The sequence below is a fragment of the Thunnus maccoyii genome, chromosome 12 (genome assembly GCF_910596095.1).
Source record: "Thunnus maccoyii chromosome 12, fThuMac1.1, whole genome shotgun sequence".
Lineage (NCBI taxonomy): Eukaryota > Metazoa > Chordata > Actinopteri > Scombriformes > Scombridae > Thunnus > Thunnus maccoyii.
This window is the reverse complement of record NC_056544.1, coordinates 27,409,437-27,422,029: the sequence shown is the minus strand read 5'-3', so window position 1 is coordinate 27,422,029 and position 12,593 is coordinate 27,409,437. Positions and strand designations below refer to the sequence as shown.

General features: G+C 40.7%; 1 protein-coding gene and 1 pseudogene across 11 annotated transcripts in view; both read left to right on the top strand.

Moving 5' to 3' along the window:
* The window catches only part of LOC121908104 (receptor-type tyrosine-protein phosphatase N2-like), a 250,156-nt gene that overhangs the window by 39,675 nt on the left and 197,888 nt on the right, over window positions 1–12,593 (top strand). The window lies entirely within an intron of this gene.
* On the top strand, window positions 4,379–7,146 carry LOC121908105 (annotated as a pseudogene).

Below are 12,593 nucleotides of genomic sequence, written 5' to 3'. Positions count from 1 at the left end.
ACTGAACAGTGAGGATGAATCAAAGCTTGTTAAGTATTATGTTTGTATTGCATTGATACTATGGGCGATTTTTGATCGGCAGGCAGTTTACATTTACGGAGCAGGTGTTTGTTTGCAGCAGTTGTGAATGAATGTGCCAGTTTTAAACTGTAGGTAGGACAACAACAAGGAGGTTAAGCTAAGGAGCTTGGAGTTGGAGTATTATTTGTGTAACCAATGCACATATTAGACAAATATCTTGTTAGTTTAATTTAATTTTTAATGTGTTATGCAGTTTCAAACAGGATATGTTTGTGAATCTGGATCAAGAGTTGGAGGAAGAAAAACAGAACTTTTGAAATTAGCTAAATTCGTTGCGGAGTTTACAACTTGTCAGGTACACATATACCCGAAATATTACATGTATAAAGTACTTGCATGTAGCAAATACAGTATGTACCATACTGTATACTCCTATATAACCATACCCACCATACCCCCCCACTCATGGACTCTCCATCACCCACCCCCATTACCATCAACCAAATGACACCAGACAAGACAAGTTGGCCAGACAAGATCAATTCCAGGGTACTCAAGTTGTGCCGGGCAGCTTGCAGGATTTTTCCAGCACCTATTCAATCTCTCTTAGTTTGGAGAAGGTGCTCTAACAATGGAGGACCTCCTGAATTGTCCCAGAACATAAAAAAAGGACGGCCCAGTACTCTGAATGACTTCAGGCCTGTAGCGCTAATGTCACACGTCATGAAGATCTTTGTGGGCACCGTGCAGTTTGCATACCAGGCACACATCGATGTGCAGGATGCCATCATCTACCTCATGCACTGGGCCTACTCACATCTAGAGAGGGACAACACAGTGAGAGTCATGTTCTTTGACTTCTCCAGTGCTTTCAACACCATCCAGCCCTGCCTTCTAGGTGAGAAGCCTCCTGGAGATGCAAGTGCACATTAACGTTTTAGACTGTTCTTCCTCAGGAAGTTGCGCTCCTTTATCGTGTGCAGCAAGCTACTGAGCATGTTTTTACAGTCTGTGATAGCGAGCATGGTTTTATTTGCAGTTTCATGCTGGGTAGGAGGCATACAGGCTGGTGATGCCAGCAAACTTAATAAGCTGGTCAGGAAGGCCAAATCTGTGGTTGGGCTGGACCTAGACAGTCTGGAGGCACAGACAGAGAGGAGGATGGGGGACAAGATCAGTGCCATCCTTGACAACCCCTCTCATCCGCTCTTTACCATGCCAAATATATCTTACTTTTCTATATTTAGTAGAGGCTAAATAGAACATCCTGCGGTGCCCCGTGACTCTGAACTGCAGCGAGGCTGCTGCTGGTTTGTTTGACTGAATGTTATATGTTTGTTTGACTTAATGTTGATGTGATTCAGCATTTTCTGAATTATATATTCTATCAATGTTTTCATATTATTAATGTCAGGATTCCTGCGTCGGTCCTGTTTGTGTTTCCTTTGTCCATTCTGCCTCTGTCCTTGCATTCAGCCCCATACTTTCTTCCCTCGGCTTTGCCATTCTCTACCTGTCCACCAGATGTCTTTCCTGCCTGGTTGTCACACCCCAGTTGTCTGCACCTGCTGCTCATTAACCCATCAGTCCCAGTTCTACACCAGTCCTCTGTCATTCATTCCCTGCCAGTTCGTCATGTGCCTTTCCGTTCCATTCACCTTATCCTATAACCCGTTCCTGCCTGTGACCTGAAATCTGCACTTGTTTTCCTCTTCCTGTTCTGCCTGTTATCTGCTACTCTTGTTTGTACTTGCTGCCTGTTTATGACCTGCCTACATGCCTTTCGGGGGAAAGGCATGGACTCATTTGCCTGTTTTGGTCTGTCTTCTTGTTGACAACCTGAAAGCCTGTTCCTGACCTTTGCTTTAAGTAAAATTTCCCTTAATCCCACCTGCTTGCCTTGTGTGTCTGTTGGTTATTATTATTTGCAGATTAATGACCACGGGATTAGATTGAATTATTTAAGGCACGTTCAGAACAAGATCACACGTGTGACAATGTGTGTTCGCAATGTAGGGACGAGATCCATCCCATCCTTGTCGTCTCCATATCAACTTAGAAACTAAACTCAAACGAACACAAGGACACAAACAACATACAATTTTATATTTAACTCCAGTTGCTTTTCCACAACTAATTCTGCTAGCATCACACTCTGAGTAAAACGTCCCTCCCTTCCCCCCACACCCCTATACTTAATCACCACAACCACCCAGAGACCCAAAATGTCAACCCTGCATGTTACTGTTGATATGCAGGGTATACATAATGCACTCTGATATGGTAAATACTTCTTTATCGTCAAAGTGCATGGATTTCAAGACTAAAATAGATTTATGGAAATGTAGAAAATACTGTAGGAAGAGGGTGATAAGAAGTTCAAATGCTAAATTCAAAATATATTTAATAAAGACACAGTAATGATGACACCCTTGTTAAATAAATAATAAACAGTTGAGATATGGTCACCATGAAACTTTATTTAAATGGAATTTTCAGAAATTGCATCACATATGAAAAACAGTCTTCCGAATATGACCACTTCACAAATCATGTCATGTTTCTATGACTGTAAGAGATGTTATGTAACAGTAAAAGTATATAGTATAAAGAACTGCCTGCTGCTATGTCCATGTCATTGTGCTCTTGCCCACTCTTTCAATTTTTTAATTTGGGTGGATTATTATTATTTTTTTAATGTTTTCAGACTTCCCCTGGTATTTTCCCATGTTTTTTCACCATTTGCTCACAGAAAGTGTGCAGAAAGTGTCAGCGAGAGAGCCCTCAAGCACTTGCTGATTTCACCGTGGGATCACTGAGGGCTGTAAGGAGGGACTGTGGAACTGGACTTAAATCTTCAGTCACACTGGGTGCATCCCAAGTCTCTTAAATTGCATCCACGTTTCCCTGACTTGCGTCTTTTCCTTGCGTCTTAGTCCCTCCCACCGTGGATGCAAGGAGAGACGCAAGGAAACCAAGCGAGGAGAGAGGAAACGAGGAAATTTGTTTTAAGGGACATGAGACGTCCTCTCCTCTGAAGCGTCACGTGAAGCGACGTCCGTTTCTGATGATCACAGCTGGATCAGCTGTCAGTCGGCTTTAACAGCTGTAGAAACTTCTGATGGAGTTTGTGTCTGCGCACATGTGCACTCTGCTGACACTAATAAAGGTTCACAGTTATCACCGCTAGAGCAGCTGTTTCCTCTCTGCAGCCTGTTACCTGTTTAACAAACACCTAAATAAAAACCTGCATTCTGCATTTACACTGTGTCCTGCACAGAGGCACAGGAACCATTTCTACTCACGGAATGCGTTTATACTATTTATTGGTTATTTGTGTCTGTATTTTTTGATAATCCTGATGGTGAATTCATTATTCAATAACCCAGAATATGATCATTTCCTCTGAACACTGGAAAATATATATTTGGCGAAATGTTTCAGAGAAAATGGAAATGATTTAACTCATATCAAACCCGACGCTCGGGAATTTTCAGCCTCACATGTTACTGAATGGAAATGGCGATAAATGATGTAAAATATAAATGTGTTTAACTGTTATTATGGATAAAATTAAAGTCAGGAAGAGTCTGTCTGTCAGCAAGAAACAGTTTAATGGAGGAAATAATAGATCATGAAAAGAAAAATCTTTCTAATACATGAAGAAAGTTGTTAATGGTTCTTTTGTTGATCAGGTCGACAATTAATAGATTTTAACTATATGATGAATCAGAAAACTTAAATTGAATCTATAATCTGTCTCCACTTTGGTATGAAACTGCAGTGGTGTATCAGATCAGTCAGACGCGTGATGCATTGTTTATGTTTTCATATTGGGTTAACTTATATTAGGTGAGATAACGTTAATGAGTCGGACAAATCATGATACACGTCTATGTAAGCGCTGAAAACAAGTATAGTAATATAATTATTATTTTAATTTTGGTGAAAGCCAGGACAATTTGGGACTGAATGTTGAAAAGCGGGACATTTTAGGGTTTTACAGATATATGTCGGGACTCGGGACACCCAACTCGAGACCGGGACAACGTCTGGTGACCATATACCTACTGTGCATACTGGCCGAATGAGCTTAAGTCACCTTTAATTATAAAGTTGGAAGCGGCACGGTGCATTTCACTTCGCTCAATCCTGGAAAGACTGGGGTGAAATACACCGTTAGAGATATAATCTCTCAAAAGTTGATAATACTCGAAAGTTTTCATTTTTGTGGATGTAGTAGTACTGTTATAATGTCAGGTACCGAACAGTGACAGAAACTGTTAAACTCAACCCTAATGTTGTTTGTCCTAATGGAGTTGCCGTACGTAGCTGTCAAGTTTACGCGCATGCGCGGTGTAGATCGAGCAGTGATGCGCATGCGTGATGCAAATCGGGCAGCGACACCTGTAACAATAACATATGGTGACTTACAAGAGCTGATAATGATGTTTATCAGAGAGTGAACACGAAGGAAATGCACAGCGTTTTGGTTTGAATCTGAACAGAGACTTGTTTCTTTTGTTAAGGAGGTGAAATTCTCAGACATTCACTGTCAGTGAAGAGAAATGGCGCAGGCAGGAATTCAACTGGACCGTGAAAAATTCTGCTGTTCAGTCTGTCTGGATCTACTGAAGGATCCGGTGACTATTCCCTGTGGACACAGCTACTGCATGAGTTGTATTAAAAGCTTCTGGGATGGAGAGGATAAGAAGAAAATCCACAGCTGCCCTCAGTGCAGACAGACCTTCACACCGAGGCCTGTCCTGATGAAAAACACCATGTTAGCAGATTTAGTGGAGGAGCTGAAGAAGACTGGACTCCAAGCTGCTCCTGCTGATCACTGCTATGCTGGACCTGAAGATGTGGCCTGTGATGTCTGCACTGGGAGAAAGCTGAAAGCCCTCAAGTCCTGTCTGGTGTGTCTCGTCTCTTACTGTGAGAATCACCTCCAGCCTCACTATGATGCAGCTCAATTAAAGAAACACAAGCTGGTCGACCCCTCCAAGAAGCTCCAGGAGAACGTCTGCTCTCGTCATGATGAGGTGATGAAGATTTTCTGTCGTACTGATCAGTAGTGTATCTGTTCTCTTTGCTCTGTGGATGAACATAAAGGCCACGACACAGTCTCAGCTGCAGCAGAAAGGACTGAGAGGCAGAGAGAACTCGGGGGGAGTCGACAAAAAACCCAGCAGAGAATCCATGACTGTAAGAAAGTCATGAAGGTGCTTCAACAGGAGTTAAAGGCTATCAGTCGCTCTGCTGATAAAGCAGTGGAGGACAGTGAGAAGATCTTCACTGAGCTGATCCATTTCATCCAGAAAAGAAGCTCTGATGTGAAGCAGCAGATCAGATCCCAACAGGAAACTGAAGTGAGACGAGTCAAAGAGCTTCAGGAGAAACTAACGCAGGAGGTCACTGAACTGAAGGAGAAAGACATCAAGTTGGAGTACCTCTCACACACAGAGGATGACACCCAGTTTCTACAAAATTACTCCTCGCTCTCATGTGTAAATAGGTCTGTAGAGTTACCCAGCACCAAAAGCCGTCCCTTGCAGTACTTTGAGGATGTGATAACGGCTCTGTCAGAGGTCAGAAATAAACTGCAGGATGTTTTGAGTGAGAAGTGGCCAAAGATTTTACGGACTGTAACCGAAGTGGATGCTTTACTGTCACAACAGCTGAGGACCAGAGAGGAATTCTTACAGTATGCATGTCAAATCACACTGGATCCAAACACAGCACACCCCTGGATGGTATTATCTGAAGGGAACCGTAAAGCAACAACTATGGAAAATATTAATATGATACACTTTATGTCCTCAACTAGATTCATTCGCACTTATCAGGTTCTGAGCAGACAGAGTCTGACTGGACGTTGTTACTTTGAGGTGGAGTGGGACGCACTCGTCACAATAGCTGTTGCATACAAGAATATTAGCAGATCAGGGACCGATGAGGCAAGTGCATTTGGATACAATGACAAGTCTTGGGCATTATATTGTGTTTTATCATCTGAATGTCAATTCAGACACAACAGTATCTCAACTCCTGTCTCACGTCTTCAGTCCTGCAAAGTAGGAGTGTTCCTGGATCACAGAGCAGGTATTCTGTCCTTCTACAGCGTCTCTGAGACCATGACTCTCCTCCACAGAGTCCAGACCACATTCACTCAGCCTCTCTATGCTGGACTTGCTCTTCATTTTTCTAGAGGAGACAATGCTACGATATGTGAGCTGAAGTAGACAGGATCTTATCAAGAGGCAGCGGGTTCTGTTTTTTTAATTTTGTTTGGTCCTTATCAGTGTTGCTAGGTGTTTATTAATCTGGTGTTTGTGCATCGCGTGTCCCAGATATCAGCTGTCAATCAAACACGTGTTGTCATACTTGAATTCCTGTTTAAATTTTTGTTGGTGGCGGTCTCAGCTGTGCCTGTATGTGGCTATTACGACAATGCTAACAATCTGATTCTTGGGCAGTTTGTTCCAAACCAGAAATGTAATAAATTGAGTTGAAAACCAAAGAGAAATGTGTATTAGTTGAATCACTGCAGTCAGTTGGCAACACAGACTTTCCAAATAGACATTTATTATCAACAGAAGCATGAGAAATTATTAAATAATGTTGCTCTCAGCTCTTACTGTATGTTTTTAATGATAATATCCTTTTATAAAGGACATAAAAACAGAAACTCAAAATTGTTTTTATTATTTATTTACAAATAACAAATTAGAATACGTTCAATGCAATCAAGAAAATTAAAAAAAAAAAATACAAGTCTTAAAGTAATAAATTAAAAAAGTGAAAAATATACATGCATATCCTAATGCCATGATATTGTTGCATATTGTGTTGCTGTAAAATTTGCAGTACTTCACTTTATCTGCAATGTGTGTCAATATTTGAATCTTGTTCCAGACATTAATACTGCGAGGAATCGCTCTGCAATTGTAATAATTGCTATCTTAATCAATAAGGAAGCGGAGGAATGTTGGGTTGATTTATTGTGTATGTGTGAAGGCAATATGTACATGGACACAAAAGAACAAAAGTCTTTCAATATGATTTTACAATTATGTCTGAAAAAAGTTTATACATACAAATAAAGTTATTTCCAAGAATGAATGAAGGTTTGTCTTTTGTATTTATATCAAAAACTCAAAGCTGTTAGAGAACAAAAAGAGACTTTGAAACAAAAGTGTAGTTTGCACTTAAGACTTAAAACTGGGAAACAGAGCATGACCATAGACATGAATGGAGTTCAGTTAAACAATGTACTGTAGTGTCAAACCAGCAACCCTAATGTTTAAAATCACTTGTGGTGTTTTATTCCTCGATCACCATGTAGGTTATACTTACTGTATTAATGTTCTGGCTTTTGGATTAGATTGGAATCTTTATTGTCCTCGAAGGGCAATTTGGTTTGCAAACAGTCGTCAACACAACCGATACACATAAAAATAGATAAAAAGACATACATACATATAATAAACATACAGTAGATGTCATAATAGTAAAGTTGCAATGAGCTATAATAGCACCAAGAGTCCCTCAGTCCTTTGTTAAAGTCCTAAAGGTAACTGGTCTTCAACAAACTTTACTGTAACCCAAAGATTCATGGTTTTATGGCTGCTACATTCTAACAAATTGAACCATTTTAGTTGAGCTGCACATAATTTTACACACATTTCCTGTCTTATTTGGTACCATCGGAACTTTTGTGAACTTGTGGACCCAAGCTTGTTAGTATCTACATGCGATATACAGTATATGAGTAGTATTTCCCACAGAACTCAAAGGGAATGAGTAATAAACAATCTGAGCGAGCATCATGGCTTAAATAGATCGAATAGAAATATTGTTTAAATTTGAATTTTTGTGTGGATCATGATCTGTGGCTTCTTCCTGATGTATTAAGCTGCTGTCACTGTATTTCACCACTAGAGGGAGGCAGAGACTTGTGTAACACCCCACTGGGCAGCTGTGAGCATTTCATCCACTTTCATCATACAGATTGGCTTTGAACGACATCAGGACCTCAGTTACACTGGAAGAAAAAAAAACGCCTGTTGCTCTCTATAGTTTGAAGAGAATGACAGAAAGTACAACACTTGCTTAGTGAGGAGTTAAAAAAAACAGGGCTTTCACACATCCAAAATGGTTTTCTCTTATGTCTCCCCCCCGCCCCATCTTTCTTTTGAGCCTCCCTCCTTCCTCTGCTCCGGAGGAAAAAAAAAAAAAACTGCTCCTCTGGTTTAATTCGCCGAATCGGCACTCGGTGGGAGAGCTGGGGAAATATTCTGATTTCACAGAGAGGCAACGAGTTTTGGAGGCATTTGTCAGGCGCTCTGAAGTGAAATGAATTATGCAAATGAGATGTTTGGCCCCGGCTGTCTGCAGAAGCCATTAGGGAGGACAAAACTCTAAAGACACTGAAGCATCTGCATTTCAGGCCCTGCCAGCCCACTGAAAAGATAACACAGTTTGCTCTCTCTTTCTCTCTGCTTCTCTTTTCCCCATTATAAACACACATGTGAACGTATATTCTAATCTTTCTTTCTTTCTTTCTTTCTTTGACGTGAATAACATCACATTTGATTGTTAATTACAAACTGTTAAAGGATTATTCCAGTTTATTACAACAAAGGTCTTATTTACATTTCTATTAGGTATGAAATCACTGATCTGTAACATGACAACATCGCTACGGCGAAGCTCAACACGAGCACCTTCTGTTCATGTTGAGCATTTCATACGTGGCATCTCCACCCCCAGCAGGCTGTCCTGTACGTTCTCCTCCTCTGGGGGATGTTAGTATCGTCACTTCCTGCTTGGCTGAGCTTGGTGTTTCCTTGTGGAGGGTGACAAGCTTAGATGCCAAATATCAACGCTGTACATAATCCACACAGTCGGCTGACTAAACTGTAAGGTCAGCAAGTCAAATTTGAACCAGGAAGTTGTTCTTTTAACTGTGATGGATGTTTAAAACGGTCGTAATTTCACTGTTTTTTCTTCTGGAGGTTTGTTCTCAGCCTGTCTGATCTCTAATTGGTTGAGTTTCTTACCCTGTCAGACTTTTTTTTTTTTTAGTGATGTCACCATGTTCCCAGATCCCAGCTGTTAACTTGGTGAATACAATGGTCAAAACTACACAAGGTATAATACACCAGAATTATCCTCTAACATACGTGTTGCCTCTCTCTCTCTCTCTCTCTCTAATGGCTTTACAGGGCATTATGTAGACAGCCGTTGCTGCTGTTGTGTTCACACTCCTCCGTCCGCCCACACACACACACACACACACACACACACACACACAGCAGACCTTACCTCCCACTCTAATGACACACTAAATGCCCTGCAGACGTAAAGCCATTTGAAAAGCCACCTCGGAGCTGCCATTAGCCCACAGTGACGACGCTCCTCTTCAGTCCATACAGAACACTGAAAGCCTACTTGACCTCCTTGTACCAACTTTGAGGGACTTTAAAGCAGCAATCTGTGTTGTAATATTATTGAATGTCTCTTTGGTTCTCCATGTTGATAATTGATTTACTACAACTGTCTTTTTGAGGGTCAGTTCAACAAAAAGCCATGCAGATAGTTTTGGTTTTGAGATTTCCACCCCCATACAATAGATGTGAATAGAAGTTTTGTTGTGGTGCTAAAAGCATTGAAAGGTTTCATTTAAAAAACTTACCAGCAATGTCTCCTACCAAAAACAATTTCTTGGTTTCTAATCCACAGACCTTCAATAGTTTTCACTGGAACTGTTTCTTCAGTAGAAAGGTTTTCCAATGAATATTGTTGACATTGAGATCTGTGAATTATTCAGAGCAAGCGGGATACATTACGTTTTGGTGAGAGTATTTCAAATGCCACTTTTAAAATGCTTGGAGCACTGAAAAAAAGAAAAGATCAATTTACCTCCTCTGTATTGGAGCGGTAACAAAAATATCAAAAAGCTTGCAACAGAACAGAAAATATTCCAACTAAAGGTCAACTTACAAGCTTTTTCTGGAGCCTTCTAAGTACATTTAATGGTCTTCTTCAGCGACTGGAGCTCAGTTTACATCATGTGACCTGAATATAGAAGTTTGGTCACGTAATAACTCAACCAACAAGTTATTTTTTTTATGGAGGAGGATGGAAACCTGATGGAAAACACATTGAAGTTGAAGCTGAAGCAATAAATCCAGGTCGATGACTTTGACTCTTTCCCAGTTGATGCTGTGACTGGTTTTGTTCTGGTGTTCACAGACAGCTGATGTTGTCAGTTTCCAGTGTTCGTTCATTCATTTGTCTGATGTTAGGGTTAAGGTTATTAAATAAGTGGTATTTTGTCAAACTACTATTTCCGAGGTCAAGAATTCACTTTCAAGCTTTAGTTAACTGTCTTTTTGGAGGATGTTTACAGCTGCTCTTATGAGTTCTCTTTCTGAACAGGTCATACTGTGGAGGTAGTTTGACGAACCTGTTCGGTTGTAAGTGTGTGTGAGGATTTGTTAGATAAAATGTTAATCTGCACTCTCACCTCACTGCAATGAGTGTGGATTTGCTTCTAACTGGTCTTGATAAATCAAGTCCTGAACTGGCTTTCATTGTACGTTTTAGCCCACAGTTGCAGTTGCATGCCTCTTAGCCATTAATGGTTGTCAAGCACACATGTTTAATATCATTAAAATGCAGAACAGGTAGAAAATAAAAAACTTCTGTAGCTGAAAGAAATAACTGAAAAGTGAACCGGGGGTTTTTCCCCAAAAAATCAGTTTTTCCATTTATTTTCTAGGCACAAAGGCTGTGACCTCTGACCTCCTCCTGTCTGCTTATATTTTTGGACATCTAGGAATAGATGCTGTTGCTCCTTCTGGACAAAATGCCAGCTGCAACCCTGAAATGAACTCTGCGTCTTCCTACCTTTTGCACTGCAGTCTCATTTAGTCATTGTTCCTATTCAGATGTGGAAGCATCTCACTCAAAGCGCCCTTTGCCTTCTACTTCAACCGGCCAGCTTCTGTCCACATTTCTGTGGTGGGGTTTAGTCTGTGAGAAGCGTAGAGTCACGCTGAATATCCTGGCAGGGGCTCCAGCGTTTATTAACCTGTTGTGTCAGATGCCGTCTGTTCACCCGCCGTTAACGCCCGTTTTCTCAGCCACCATGGCTGCCATTAAAGGCTCTGCTTTATGGCTCTTTGATAGCGAAAGCTGGCCTGACATGCTGTGCAGCTGTTAAAGAGAGGCTTGTGCCTGATTCGCGGCAGTTGGGTTCATAATTCATTTTGCAAGGGTCTAAAGAAGGTGTCCGAGTGCTGAAATGTTAAGAATCGAGTAGAATGACGAGTGATCCAATTAGATTCACTCCTGATTGAGGCAGAGGTGCAGATTCGGTTGTTGGTTGACTGTCTACAATATAATAAGATGTTGACAGTAGTAGTGACTCGTTCTGCCAACTGAACTCAGCAGGGAAATCTGCTGTTTTCACTCAGTCGATTCTTACAAGACCTAAATGTTATAGACTGCTGCACAAAAAGAAGCCTGGTCTCCAAAAGAATGTCTAAATCAGACATACGTTTCAATAAAGTTTGAATGCACTGACTGTGAGTCACTTTGACAAAAGTGTCTGCCAAATGAGTCTTATGTTATGTATTTGAAACTTGGATAAGAGGTTCAGAAGGAAGTCAGTTTGATGGCATGGTATTGAAAGTAGACTGATGTTGACATTGTGCAGTGAAGGTTGTCGAAGTGTGAGGTGGACGGGAAACGTCTGACCTCCTCTTTTGTGTTTGCATTAACAAAGATGTTCGAATGAAGAGACAGATTTTAACCTTGGTGGACAATAAAGTTGTATTGTGTTTTTTTCTGTTATGACAGTTGGAATTAGGAATGCACTGATCTCATGGATCGTATCAGACGTGACCGATCGGAGTCTTTTATAATTATACAATTCACTGTTTTTGTTATGAGTTACATTCAGTTACGGCCAGAACATTAACTCAGTTTTTAGTGCCACAGGAAATCCGTGGCCTCATGTTTACCTACAGTGCTGGATTTGGATTGGACTTCCCCAAAACTTTGGGCAAACACATATGGTTGCTGTTATGTGAAAATCTTGTAACCCAACTTCTGGTGATTTTGATGTTTTCATTTCAGGTGAAGGATTAACTGCTTATCTGTTTGATGAATAAACTCCATGTACAATAGGAAAAGTATATGTTGCCGTGTAATATATTGTACCAAAGTTAGCATAGAGCTCATTTATGTTTGCAGTTACTCGGCAGGTCTTAATTACACGAAAACATACCCACACTGACAATACACTAAACATACTGGAAATTATGCATGACAATACAAAATTAAAGATCCCCTCCAGACATGTTTTAAGACATACAGAAATACTCTGCTTAAAACAATAATGTGTGATATGGTGCACCCACCCCCTCACAAAAGAAGACCACTTTAAAATCCTTAAAATGGCATCTACTCCTTCTCCCTCATTGAAAAATCCAGAATCTATGAATATGTTCTCAGTGTTTGTGCGCTGGAGGCCTCAAGTTTCCTCATCACACTTGTGT